General features: G+C 53.5%; 1 protein-coding gene and 1 long non-coding RNA gene across 2 annotated transcripts in view; both read left to right on the top strand.

The window, feature by feature from the left end:
- Positions 1-13,797, top strand: part of KAZN (kazrin, periplakin interacting protein) — a 1,014,069-nt gene that overhangs the window by 640,405 nt on the left and 359,867 nt on the right. The window lies entirely within an intron of this gene.
- LOC140598010 (uncharacterized) lies at positions 1,444-11,935 on the top strand. The gene is made up of 2 exons (XR_012000175.1): positions 1,444-9,434; positions 9,953-11,935. It is a non-coding gene; the product is annotated as an uncharacterized lncRNA (long non-coding RNA).

Genomic DNA, 13,797 nt, shown 5'->3' with positions numbered 1-13,797 from the left:
GTGGCGGTTGTCACCTGCGCTGGACCCCAAAACCTGAAGTTTAGGAAGTGCCTCTCACCAGAGGGGGGGTGCGGGTTGTGAGGCCCTTAGGTGGAGACTGCGGCCCTCAGGCTGAGTCTAGGGCTTCGTGAGACAGGGACCCGGCTTCTCCTGATCCCCGACGAAACACCTTCCAGAACAGCCCTGGCGCTACGACCTCAGAGCCCGGCGCCGGGACGTGCTTTCCCTTCCTGCTCCTGATGGCGAGGACCGTGCAAGCCTCGCTCGGGGGGCAGAGCCGCTGCTCCTGGAGGAGTTTTGAGGCCCATGTGAAATTGGGTGGGAGCCTCGTATGGGGGCGCTGGGAGGGGCAGGGGCAGGAGCCGTGCTCGGGGCTGCGGTCGGGGCCGTGCAGGCTCCTGAGGGCGCTGGATGGCGCGCTGCCACTCGCTGGCCCCGTGGCCCTGGCGGGGTCCTTGACAACCTCCCGGCTCCACGGCAGAGCCTGCAGGGCCTGACGTTACCTGGAAGCACCGCCCGGCGCGGCGAGCACTGATTAGGTGGGAGCCGATGTTGTTACGCCGCGTTCTCCGCTGCCTGACCAAGCCTGAGCCTCAGGCTCCCCATCTGTGAAAGGGAACCGAGCGATGACTTAGCGCCCGTGGGAGGGGGCGGGCCGGCCACCCGGGTACCTAGGGCCTGGCGCCCTGATTGACCTTAAGAGACATTGGCACTTATGCTTATTTATAATCTTTCTAGGTCAGAGTTCTTTGGGAATCTGATAAAAACCGTAGACTTGGAGAAAAATACAATTATAATGACATTTTGCTCATTGGCTCGGAGACTTTGGCCTCCTAAGCCACCTCTTTTTTTTTTTTAATTTTTATTTATTTATGATAGTCACACAGAGAGAGAGAGAGAGAGGCAGAGACATAGGCAGAGGGAGAAGCAGGCTCCATGCGCCGGGAGCCTGATGTGGGATTCGATCCCGGGTCTCCGGGATCGCGCCCTGGGCCAAAGGCAAGCGCCAAACCACTGCGCCACCCAGGGATCCCCTAAGCCACCTCTTAAACCAGGTTTAGACTCTCTGCGGTGGAAGTGTGCCCACGAATAAGCTGCCCAGGCCACTGTCCGCCGGCGGCTTCTCTGTGTCCCCACGTTTCTTCTCCCGTCCCATGTTCTCCGACAGCAGACCTTCTCCACCAGGTTCATCCACTCTGCTCTATCTTAGGGCACTCCAGGTAATCCTGGAGTTACCCTAATTCACACGTGAATCTTTAGGGACTAGCAAGAGATCCTACTTTTACCTGCTTTGATGATATTTATGTTTTATTTATTTTTATTTTTTTAATAAATTTATTTTTTATTGGTGTTCAATTTACCAACATACAGAATAACACCCAGTGCTCATCCCATCAAGTGCCCCCCTCAGTGCCAAGGAGGCTGCCAGGAAAAGGCCGAATCTAGTCAAAGGAATGGGTTACTAAGGGTGGAATTAGGGATAGTTCTATGGATCACCAAGGAGAAGAGATGTCATTTAACCTTGAGGAAATCTAGGACACTACTGGGTTTTTTGGGGGGGAGGAGGATGTGGCTCATAATGGAGGAAAGTATTGAAAGAGGAAGGAGTGAAAATCATCAGGTACCCAGCCTCTCTGCTCACCTTTAAGCCCAGTGAGCTCCTCTCCCCCGTAGGTAGCGCTATATGTTGTGTCCTTTATAATCAATGGAAACTTCTAGAAAACCAACCACCACCTTGGTCCTGCCTGGGAAAGTAAAATGTTATGTTTTCCATAAATACAAGATGCACAAAGCATTCCAAGCCTGTCCCTGAATTGGACATGTCGTCCTAAAGCGAGTTTGCTGCTTTTAGAAACCATGATCCCTTTTGGCCCTACAACAAGGCAACTTTCAAATAAGGCAGGTCCTGGCATTTGGGAAGACTAGCTGTTTCCTTTGTTGCCAGGGAAATCATTCCGAAACAGAAAAAGCCTGGACTCCGAGCCCCCAACCATCTCCCAAACCATACAGGCTCTTAAACAAAACAACAACAACAAAAAAATCCAAACAACAAAACAATAGACGACACAAAACCCAACACATTTCTGTACATTAGGAAGGCTTTTCTCCCCCAACTGAAGGGATGAAAGGGCATCATAATTTTGTTTTCAAATGTGTTTAAGAATCTGTTATTAAAACGGAATTAAGCCCGAGTCCCAGGGCAGCCGCTCTGCGACCGCAGGGAGATAATCCCGATAATGCGATTAGCGCTCGCTTGAATGGGGCTGGGACCAGGCAGAGAGAAAGCCTGGAAGCGGGAGCTCTGCCGAGCCACCGCCGGCTGCCGGGGGGCTGAATACAGATGCCCCCTTCTCCCCATGATTGTGCAGCGGACCCCTGCCATGGGGGACGGTGGGGGCTCGGGGATGAGGTGAGTAATCACACTTACCCACGGCCCCCTCTACGCCTGGCTGTGGGCTCAACACTTCATGCGCTTTTTCTCCTTTCCATTCAGACATTTAGTATCTAGGTCAGATTCTGTTATAGCCACACACCCCCCCCATTCTCAAATGTGAAAAGCGGGGACCCTAAGTTTCCCGGAGTGGCCCAGCTGATGAGCCGCAGAGTCGGGATTCAAATCCAGGTCTCCAGCGGCCGAGCCCTGTCTTTCACTGCCACGGTCGAGCTACCGGATTGGGTGCTTGGGCACTTAACTGAGGAAGACTCAAATCCATTGGAAAACTTTTATTTAAGAGCGAGCCCTTGGGCAGCCCGGGTGGCTCAGTGGTTTAGCGCCGCCTTCAGCCCAGGGTGTGATCCTGGGGACCTGGGATCGCGTCCCGCATCGGGCTCCCTGCATGGAGCCTGCTTCTCCCTCTGCCTGTGTCTCTGCCTCTCTCTCTCTCTTTGTGTCTCTAATGAATAAATAAATAAAATCTTAAAAAAAAAAAAAAAAAAAAAAGCGATCCCTGCCTCCACTTGTACCCGGTCAGAGAGCGGCAGGCCCTGTTTAAGGTATTGCCAGCCAGACGGGGTGGTGGCCGTGTGGGTCACATGGTCCTCCACTGTGCTGCTTTTGCCTTTTGCTTATTTATCCAGAAAGCAGAGCCCCCTCCGTGCCTCTGCCCGATGGGTGCGTCGCATAGCAGGCCGGTGGCAGGAGCTTCCCGCGTGCTACCCTTACTTTTGCCAGGGACACAGAGTAACGTCGCTGGTTAGAAAGAAGGGAATAAGCTTGGCACTGAGTTCACAACTCAGTGCCAAGCCCTGTCTTGAGGCTTTTCTCTTATAAATCCCATTTAAATGTCATGACAATTCCACGAAGGAAGATGATGCTGTTCACCACATTTGTTTGTCTTTTTTTTTTAAGATTTTATCCATTTATTCATGAGAGACACAGAGAGAGAAAGACAGTAACACAGGCAGAGGGAAAGCAGGCTCCATGCAGGGAGCCCAATGTGGGACTCGATCCTGGGACCCTGGGGTCATGCCCTGAGCTGAAGGCAGATGCTCAACGGTCGAACCTCCCAGGCGTCCCTTTTCACCACATTTGTGAATAGGGAAACTGAGGCACTGAGAGACTGAGTGATTCTTGAGTCCCTGGGAAGAGATGATTCTAATGCTAGAGGTCGGAGCTGTGAGGTGGGCCTGGTCTCTGGTGATGCCATCCAGAAGGGCCCTGTGACCTTCTCCACCTGGCTCAGCCACCCTGCTCTGTCTGCTTTGGTCCCTGCACCCCTTCATTGATTGCACATTGTTATGGCTAAGAGCAGGGGCCAGCAAACTTTCTGTACAGGCCTAGATAGGGACCATCTTAGGCCTCGTTGGCCGTTCAGTGTCCATGGCAACTGTTCGCTGCCGTCATTGTAACAGGAAAGCAGGCGCAGATCATAGATAAAGAAATGGGTTTGGCTGTGTTCTAATAAAACTTTATTTACAAAAGCAAGTAGTGGGCCGTAGCCTGCTGACCCCTGAGGGCATGGCTTCTGACGTCAGAGAGGCCTGAAGTAGAATCACAGCCTCACCACGACTAGCTGGGTGATCCTGAGGACTGTTCTTCACCTCGGTGTCTTCATCCATAAAGTGGGTCTGTGATCAGACCTATCGTGTCGGGTTTTATGAGGTGTCTGTGTGCCCTGGGTCAGGAAGGAGAGAAGAGACGGCTCCCAGGGGAAAGGCCAAGGGCACCGACTTCGTTACCACGCGGCAGTGGGGGGTTTTAGCAGAGGCCTGTTCCCGGACTGGACAGTGGCCATTTCCTTTGCACTTTGCTGCTCCTGTTACTAGTTACATGTTCTGGGCTCAGGTCCAGACGAGACCCTTGGGGCATCCGCAGCTGCGGGTCAGCGGCAGCCGACACCACAGGCCGGGGCCTCGGTGTAGGTCGGCCGTGGGGCCTGGGCAGCCACACACTCCCATCCGGGCACGTCTCCATCTGCTCCTCGAGTGTGGTCTTCACAACCGCATGTTAGAGGAGAACGGGGTCAGTTACTCACGGGGTCCCGGCACCGTAGGTAGCAGCTGCCCCTCAAAACTGCGGGCACTTCGGTTCTTCAGAAGTCTGTGTGCATCCATTTCTGTTTGTCTTGAATTGATGGTCTTTGCCTCTCGGACTAATACTGACTCCTGGTGTTTCAGAACCGTGAGCACAAACAGTCCCTCCACCCGGGAACGTGACGGGCTCTGTATTCCAGCGAGGCATTTGGAGCTGCCCATGTATCCCCGTTTGCAGCCCTGCCCCACAAAGGGGTCGTATCCACACAGGCACTATAACCAGAGGCCGTGACTAGCCCTGTCCCCCATCAGGCCAGCGGCATCTCCCGGGAGCAGGCCCCCGCAGCATCCCAATGAGCAGGAGATCCGAGCCGATTAAGCGAACCGCTCTCTATGTTACCTTGAGCAATCTCCAAGAAGGTCCAGTAGCTGCCTTTAAAAAAAAAAAAAAAATGATCCGTGCGTTGGAAATGTGTTATCACTGTTCCCCTTTTCATCCCATGGAGTGCTTTGGCATCAAAAGAATGACATTTATTGGCTGTGCTGATAGAGCGATTGATGAATAAGTTATGCGGTGGTTTTGTTTCCGTCAAAATCAATTATTTAAGTGCTGTACGTTTATATTTTCTGTTGCAGAGCCCGAGGTTGCAAGAGTCAACCGTTGGGTGCTTGTTAGGGTTCCGGCAGGGGTGGAGAGGAGAAGAGAGGCAGGGTGGCGGCAGGAGAGGGGCTTAGGATGCAGACGCTGCAGGCCTGGAATCAAAGCCGGTTCTGCTCGCCCGAGGAACTTAACCTCTGCTGCGTGGTTCCCCTTGTGTGGCAGCAGAGGATGATTGATTGTGTGATGATCAATCACCCTTACCTCCCCAGGAGTCAGCCTAAAAAAGCTCGGAGGGTGTTTGGCACACGCTGGCCCGTTGTCTCGCACCGAACCCTCATCAACCGGTACCGTCTTTGCTCTTTGTATTCCAGTTGTTTTGTGAAGACACAGTCACCTCATTTGGGTAAGAGGCAGCTGCTCTCTCCCCACCACTGGGGCCAGAGGTTTCACGTTCCCTTGGCAATTTGGAGACTGTAGGAAGGAAAAGGTTTGCAGAAAGAGACACCTGGAGATTCAGAATTTGGGGAGTGGCGCACGGTTAAGATATCATACTAGAATAGCATCTATGCTAATAGAATAGCATTTAATAATTAAGGTTAATTAGTTCATTGATCACTTTAAACTAATAATTAGTTTCCTGGGGCTGCCATCACAAATTACCGCAAACTGGTGGCTCAAAACAACAAAATACATTCTCTCATCGTTGTGGAAGCGGAGGGACAAAATCGAGGCACCAGCCGGGCCACGCGCCCTCTGACGGCTCCTTCCTTGAGCTCCTCCAGGAGTTCCTTGGTTTGTGGCGTCATAATCTCTGTTGCCCGCAAACATCTGTTTGCCCCGTGGCCTTCTCCGCCCCTGCGTCTCTCCACGTCCTCTCCTCTTCTCACCAGGACGCGGTTACAGAACGCAAGGCGCGCCCTGAATCCAAGAAGAGTTCATCTCTAGGTTCATCGCTACGACTTGCGGCTGTGAAGACCCTTCTTCCAAATAAGGTTCACATTCTGAGATGCCAGGTAGACTTGACTTTGGGGGAAGGGGTTGGTGGAGTGGGACACCGTCCCGTCCCCTACGGCTACTACCTACGTTGCCAGCCACAGTCAGCACGTGACAGATGAGGAGAGGCAAGGCCAGACGAGCCCTTGCTTTCCCCGGAGCTGGCGTAGCCAGTTGGCTTCCCCGGAGTGTTTGGTGTGCGGAGCCTGCCGTGAAGGCCTGGCCCTTCCAAAGGGTCCGAATCGGCCCAGTGAGAAGACTTGCAGGTGAGCATAGGCTGGGGAGCCGTTCAGCCGATGATCCCTTTGCCCCCAGCTCCCTGAGCGTGCAGACGCCGGGGAGATGACTATTTTAGCAAGAACATGAGAGGATGGTGCCCTCCTCTGAAGCACGCACCTCTGATTCCGCGTCTGAGGCTCTGAGTTCATCCACGACCCAGGAACACTGGATGCATTGTGCTTTTCCAGGCAGGCCGGCTGTATTTTATCTGAACCAAACACCTGACTTTAACCTCAGGCAGATTTCTCTTCAGGTTGTAATTATTCTGGAACAAACAGAGAAAATGGAAAAGGACGTCCCGGTGGGAACCACGATGCCTTCTAGGTGGAAGGATTCCCACTGAATATCTTCAAAACACAGCGGCGGTGTCAAGTTGGTTCAGATAAGTGCCGTCTGCAACCTACTTCCCCTGTTATATGTAGATGAGTTCTCCAAAAAAAGGGGGGGGAAAAGGAAAAATAAATGAAAATAGATCCCAGTTTCAGATTGGATGCCGTGATTTACGACTCCAGTGATCACGTTGTTCCTTGGAACCAAACCAGGACAAAACCCTGACTCCCCACACTTAACACCTTCAAATCCATCTTCTTCATCTTCCTTTTGAAAATAGAAATCCTTTAAGCTCCATTGCGGGATGAACTCTGATGTGACTGCGCTCGTGTAAGGCGATAGGGAGGTAACTAGGGGGGAAAACCCACTGATTCTGATGTTGCTTAAACACCTAGGATTGTGCAGCCCCGCAGAGACGTTCCTGCACCTTGAAATAAATTCTTCAGCTGGAGAGAAAAATGGGGGCCGGTGGCAGGGAGTGGAATCTGGTCTCCAGGAAACCCGGGAATTTCCTCTCTTGCAAGTAGAAGAATCTTCAATAAAACCTTTCAGGTGTGCCCCTGCAAGTGCGCTCTGGGTCAGGGGAGCCCAGATCCTGCTTCAGGGGCTCCTCACACATCCTTGGGGCGCGGTGGCTGCCTTCTGGCTTAGCTCCCCGACACGGGATGGACCCCTTTGCTGGGCACATCACGTAGAACGTCTTTGCTCTTTGCAACCCTGGTTCCTAAACTCAGCATTTTGAAGAGAGAGAGAGAGAGAGAGAGAGAGAGAGAGAGAGAAACAAAGGCAGGTTCTTGTCCTTAAATTGGTCTGGAGGAATCCTGATACCTCTGTATCCAGGAATACGGAGGATCCAGGAATCTGGATACCTCCATGTGCGTTTGGAGGAAACCCAGCGGCCCCCCGGCCGCCCTGCCCTTGGCCTCCAGGGCGTCATTTTGCTTCGCTGTCCTGAGAGACACAGGAGCTGGTGGCTGTGGGCTGACCTCAGGCTACTCAAGATGCTCATGGCTTAGACTCAGGCCACTTTGGACTGAACCCAAAGTGCCCCCAAGAGTCCTTCTCGGACACGGAGATGGGCTCTCTTATCTCACGTGGTGCCCTCACTCCGAGTCACGTGACCTCACAAGGACCCATGTGAAGTGGCAGGAGGATTTTGAGCCTCACGTCTCAGCTGGGGAAGCTGGGTGAGCTCTGGAGGCCTCGGACGCTCAGAATGACCTCTGAAGGTCTCCTTGGCTCCGGCGGAGGGACTGTTTCTCTGCACCCAGGAGAGATTTGGGGTGCTTTCCGTCCCAGAGCGTGCCTGGTGAAGAGATGTGTCCCTCCCGTGTGTCCTCCCTCCCTCTCTGGCTCTCCGCCCCACCTCCACCTCCTGCGGGATGTTGGTGCTGCTCTAAAAACCTGTCAGCAGCTTCCTACCCAGGCCCAGGTGAAGTGAGAGTCCGTGGCAGGAATTCAGACGGGGGTCTCCCCTCCTGTGACGTGCATCTTAGGCCCCTCATTATTTAAAAATAAATAATAGAACACGTGCGTGCCAGTGGCGTGGAGCCGGCTGCAGCTCACGCGCTTGACATCGATTTGTAGCCGTGACCTGCCATGTATTTAAAAGGAGTTGGGGTTTGCACCTCTCCTCTCGCAGAGCCGCACACAGAACCGGAAGCCGTGCGGAGACCCCCGGAGACCCCCTCAGACAGAGAACATTTATCACAGACTCGGACAAAGAGGGATTTCCAATGATTTATGTTGTTCGTAAATATCTTTTAGCCTCATGTTATCAGGAAGTTTCTTCTCTTGCTTGAGAAGGGGGGGGGGGGGCGTTGTAAAAAGAGGCTGAGAGCCCTTCCCGAAGGCGCCCGCCACCTGCCCCTGCCCCAGGTGGGGAAGCCCTCACTGGCCCCCGCCCCAGGAGGACGGATGTGGTTCGTCGGCGTCTTCATCTGCTTAGAACCGCTCAAGGGTTCTCGATTCTGCAGGTGTTGTGAGCACACACACGGCTGCGGGCAGAGCGGGCTCGGGACGTGGGCTGCTGCGCCCGGCGTGCTACTCTCACAGGTTGGAAGCAGACGTGGGCGGGTGCTACAGGTGCAGCGGATTCATCAGGGAGCAGCGGGTGTGAAGGGCAAGGCGAGGAAGGGGATTAGGTCCTGGGGCGGGGAGGGGGGGTCACGGGGACCTGACAAAGCTCAGGCGGCCCGAAGGTTGCTCCAGAGCAAAGACAGCCCAGCCCGTTAGAGGGGGACCCCAACAGGAGGGTCCCCAACAGTCCTGGGTGGCAGTGCCAGCCCTCGGCCTGCCTCCTTGCTCCATCCTTGGCTGGGGCCGCCCTGAGAAGAGACAACTCCTGTTGTCATCCTCTCCCGTTTCTTATTCAGTGGTCCTCAAACAGGGACAGTTTGCCCCCGGAGGATGCTTGGCGGCGCCTGGAAACCTTTTTGGTTGGCTGCGGGTGCTGCTGGCATCTAGTGAGCAGAGGTCAGGGATGCTGCTAAGCATCCTTCAAGGAACAAAACAGCCCTCCCGTCCATGACAAGGACCTGCCCGGCCCCACCGGTCCACAGAGCTAAGGCTGAGAAACCCCGTCCTCCCCCGATCCTTCCCGCCCCTCATCGAACCCTTTCCTGAGAACCCGGCCCTCCACCGCCAAACCTCTCTTAGCCGAAACTTTCCTCTGTGCATTTGTTTTGAAGCAGGTTGGGGCAATGAGAATTCATCAAAATCTGGCCAGCGCCTGGTGGGTCTCACCAACTTAGTACAGGTTCCCAAGAGGTAGACGTCGGTCCCCGAGGAGATCACTGCTAACTGGAGGAAGAAGCATCCAGGTTTTCTTAGAAGGAGAACAGCCACGCAATGTGCCGTCTCGTGCAGGATGGCAGAGTGGTGGCCCCCAGCCGATCCGGTCTACAGGGGTGTTTTATTTGGCTGGAGAGTTTTCTTTCTCTCTTTTTCTTTTTTTATTCAAATGTCAGGAGCAAGAACTTAGACTCTCGAGCATACTACAGGGCCTCTCAAGATATTTCCTCTTTGTTAGCTCCATACGTGCCTGCCCAGCCCTGGCGGCGATTGTCCTTATAACCAACCCCGCAAGGACAGTGGTTCTCAAACTCAAGCTTCTTCAGACTCCCCTTGAAGCCTTGTTAAAATGGGTTGCTGGTCCCTGCCCTGGAGTTTCTGCTTCACTGGGGCTGAGATGGGGCCTGACAATTTGCATTTCTAGTAGAACTAGAAATCTGGATGCTGATGCTGCTGGTCTGGGGACCCTCCTTTGAGAACCAGTAGGCCTGAAACAAAGGTTTTCAGGTGTTAGTGTGTATCAGTCACTTCGGATGTTGGTCACAAACCCAAATGCCATGACCCCATGCCCTGGGATTCTGATTCCATAGATCCAGGAGGGGTCTAGGCATCCCTACTTTGTAGCAAGCCTTCCAGGGGATTAGGATGCATACGAGACTCATTGCTTTAAGGGTCCAATGAGTGGTGTAGACTCGGCTTCCTAGATATTTAATTAATATGCCAATGAATCGCCCGAGAATCTTGTAAAAATACTGTTGCTGATTAAGCTCATCTGGTCATAACACCTGAGCTGCTGCACATCAAGCCCTTTCCCAGGCGATGCCCATGCTGCTGGTCCACGAGCATCTTCTGGATAGGGAGGGGTGGACCGTTGGTTCTCAACCGTGGCGATTTTACCCCTCGGGGGACATTGGCAATGTCCCGAGACGTTTTTAGTTGTCACAGCTGGAAAGGTTTACGTGCTCCTAATACGTAGTGGGTAGAGGCCAGGAGTGCTGCCAAACCTCCCACAAGGCACAGGACACCCCCACAGCCAAGAATGGTGCAGCCCAGTGTGTGGCCAGTGCTGACCCTGAGAAACCCTGGGTAGACACGGTCACTGAGGAGTTGGATGAACATCGATAAATGGGCCGGGGTGGCTAGCAAAGACTTCAGGAGGGGGGACTACTTAAATTAGACCTACTGTCACCCTCCCCTGCTACTTCCTGTCCCTCGCCTCCCTTTTATTCTTGCTCTGTAGCACCCGCCACGATCTAACATAATTTTACTCACGTGAGTGGGGGATAATCTGCTTTCCCTACTAGGATGAAAGATCCAGAAGGGCAGAGTCCTCTGTCTGTCTGGTTCACTTGGTTATCCACAGCATCTAGGACAGGGATGGGCACATAGTAGGTGCTCAGTTAGACGGTTGTTACGTGAGTGAGTGGCGATCAGGGTCTTTGGGAAAATGGAAAGGACGTGGATGCCGGGCTGCAGCCTAAGGGGACAGCATCGTCTCACTCACTCGCTCATAAATGTATCCTAAAGACTTGCCTTGCACCGACTCCCAGGGCACCCACTTGGTTTGTTCACGGTCAGGCTAGGAGATAGGCCACCGTCTTCGGATCTTGCCTTTTGAACATTCAGAGAAGAGCGTAGAGTTTTCCCCAATGGGCAGAGAGCCCATACTTTTTTGGGAAACATCCTAATTTCATGATGCTCGGGGAGGAATCTCTATGGAGCCAAGAAAAGGAAAAGTAACTGTCTACATCTCCATTTAATTCACCGCCTTTCTTCTCTCTTCTCTCTCTCTCTCTCTCTCTTTTTTTCTTTTTAAACCTCATTTCCATCCAGAAAGTTCTTGCCCTGTATTTTCTGAAAATTGGAAAATCAGACCCTTAATTTGTGTGTCTGCGATTGCCAGGGAGCTGGCCGGGGAGCACGGATTCAAAGCAGCTCCTTTCAGAACATCCCATTTTCCCATTAGCACCAGTCTCCGAGAACCTTTGTGTTGCTCTCTTCAGAGAGGAGAATATTACAAAAACACTTTCTAATTATTGTTGGCCTTTTATTACTTTAGAGCTTCCGCAGCCTAGAAATGAGCATCCTTGCCTGAGGATTTGTCCTTTGTCCTCCCTGGGGAGACACGTCATCCCCACGGGTTACCGGTAGAGCCTGAGGTGGCTGGATTTGCCTAACGAGTGTGACGTCAGAGGGGTCGGGACCACAATGGGGGGGGGGGCAGCTCTGAGTGCATTTGCATTCCCTCTGCTGGAACAAAAGCCCACCCCATGCCACAGCCTTTGCTTCACGGTTCACTTATTTTGGTTCATTTCCTCCAAATTGAGTAGTAGATGGAGAAGGGGAAGGGGAAGGGGAAGCAGAAGGGAAAGGAGAGGGAGAGGGAGAGGAAGAAGGAGGGGGAGGAGAAGAAGAAGAAGAAGAAGAAGAAGAAGAAGAAGAAGAAGAAGAGGAAGAAGAAGAAAAGAAGAAGAAGGAGGAGGAGGAGAAGAAGAAGGAGAAGGAGAAAAGAAGAAGAAGAGGAAGAAAAGAAGAAGGAGGAGGAGGAGGAGAAGAAGAAGGAGAAGGAGAAAAGAAGAAGAAAAAGAGGAAGAAGAAGAAGAAGAAGAAGAAGAAGAAGAAGAAGAAGAAGAAGAAGAAGAAGAAGAAGAAAAGGAGGAGGAGGAAGAGGAAGAACCAGTTGGGTTTTTTCTCCCATGTCTTCTGCCCAATATTCTTGGCTGGGCTGTGATGTGAACAGGTCCTTGTTGCCTCAAGAAGAGGAGGAGACTTTGAACGTGGTGTTGGCCTGAGCCCTGCCGTTCAACAGGTCAGTTCCCCAACCCTCCGGCTCTTTCTTGAAGAGCTCCCGGGCCTCAGAGGATCTTTGGAAGCTCACTTGTCATAGGTCCTGCCCAAAGAATCGTTTCTCCCTTCTCTGTGTGCATCCAGTGTGTCACCTGTGTCCAGGCACGTTGGTGCAGACAGTGGGATTTCTCTCTGGCCAAGTCGATCCAGGGCGCTGGCAGAATCTCTAGGAGGCCGGGGAGCAGGATTGTCATTGTCGTCACAGAATTGCTCTGTGAAGATGCGTGTGGAGCCACCACTGGACACAGACAAAGCGTAGCCCCGATGCTGGGAACAAAGTGTCGCCTCTACGCTGCTGTCCTGGCCATCTCCACAACCCGGAGGAGTGGCCGTGCTCCTGCCTGAGACCTGCCCCGAGCCCATTTCTCCCAGACACAAGCTTCAGTCCAGCTGGGGTGCAACTGGATCTCGTGCAAAGGAGGCTGAGAAAGAAAACTTCTCGCTTCTAATCTGAAAAGATGGGGGCTCATAGGTGGGGAACTGCCAACATGTAGAGAACGGTCCTTATGGGTCATTGAGTCCAGAGTCAAAAGCGTGGTCCCCAGTCCTCCTGGATCTGATTAGTGCAGATGCCCGGGCCCCATCCCTGGACCCACTGGGTCCAACTCTGGTGTGATGTCCATGGATATGAATTTAATGCAGCTTCTTGGGTCATTCTTGTGCACATGGAAGTTCTAGAACCACCTTATGTCATCCAACCTCCTCGTCTTTGGATGGGGGGACCAGAGCCCCAGGGAGGAGCAGAAACTTGCTCAGAGGTAGGCAGGTGGTCAGGACACCTGGGGGGCTCAGTGGGTTACGCATCGGACTCCTGATTTCAGCTCAGGTCGTGATCTCAGCATCACGAGATCAAGCCCTGCATCCGGCTCTGCAGGGAGCCTGCTTGAGATTCTCTCCTTCTCCCTCTGCCTCTCCCCCAGCTCAAGTGCACTCTCTCTCTCTCTCTCTCTCTCTCTCTCTCTCTCAAATCGATCAATCAATCAATGAATCAGTCAATCCTAGGGGGAGTAAAATGGTAGACGGATGGCCACCTGCAGAGCTGAGCCTGGATTCCCCAGTCCAGGTGTCCAGGCCCTGATCCTCTGGCTTCCACCGCAGAGCTCCGGTGTGTCTGCGCTAGGAGGCGTTGAGGGGAACAGGAGAACCAGGTTGCGCCGTGCCGGGTGCCAGGAGCTGTTCCCTGCAAAGCCGTAACACGCCTCCTCTCCTGACGCAGCTGTGGTGGCCAGAGCCCGGGGGCAGCTGGGTACGGACGCGGTAAGCTTAGCGGCTCCCGGCTCGCAGCCAGGCTCGGCCTGGACTTGGGAGGACACGGGCACGCTGTAGGCGCCAGGTGTACCCCCTCCTCTCCCTGGAGAGTCTCCGCCCCCGAGGAGGTAGGGTCGCCCTCCCCAGGTAGACTCACACAGCCCCCGCCTTCGCGCTCACCGGTGGGGGGGGAGGGGGCCGCACAGCTTGAGGCTGAACGTCGGGTCCAGCGG

Source organism: Vulpes vulpes, chromosome 2 (genome assembly GCF_048418805.1).
Source record: "Vulpes vulpes isolate BD-2025 chromosome 2, VulVul3, whole genome shotgun sequence".
NCBI lineage: Eukaryota > Metazoa > Chordata > Mammalia > Carnivora > Canidae > Vulpes > Vulpes vulpes.
Note: the sequence above shows the minus strand (reverse complement) of the source record. Positions and strands in the feature narration are given on the sequence as shown.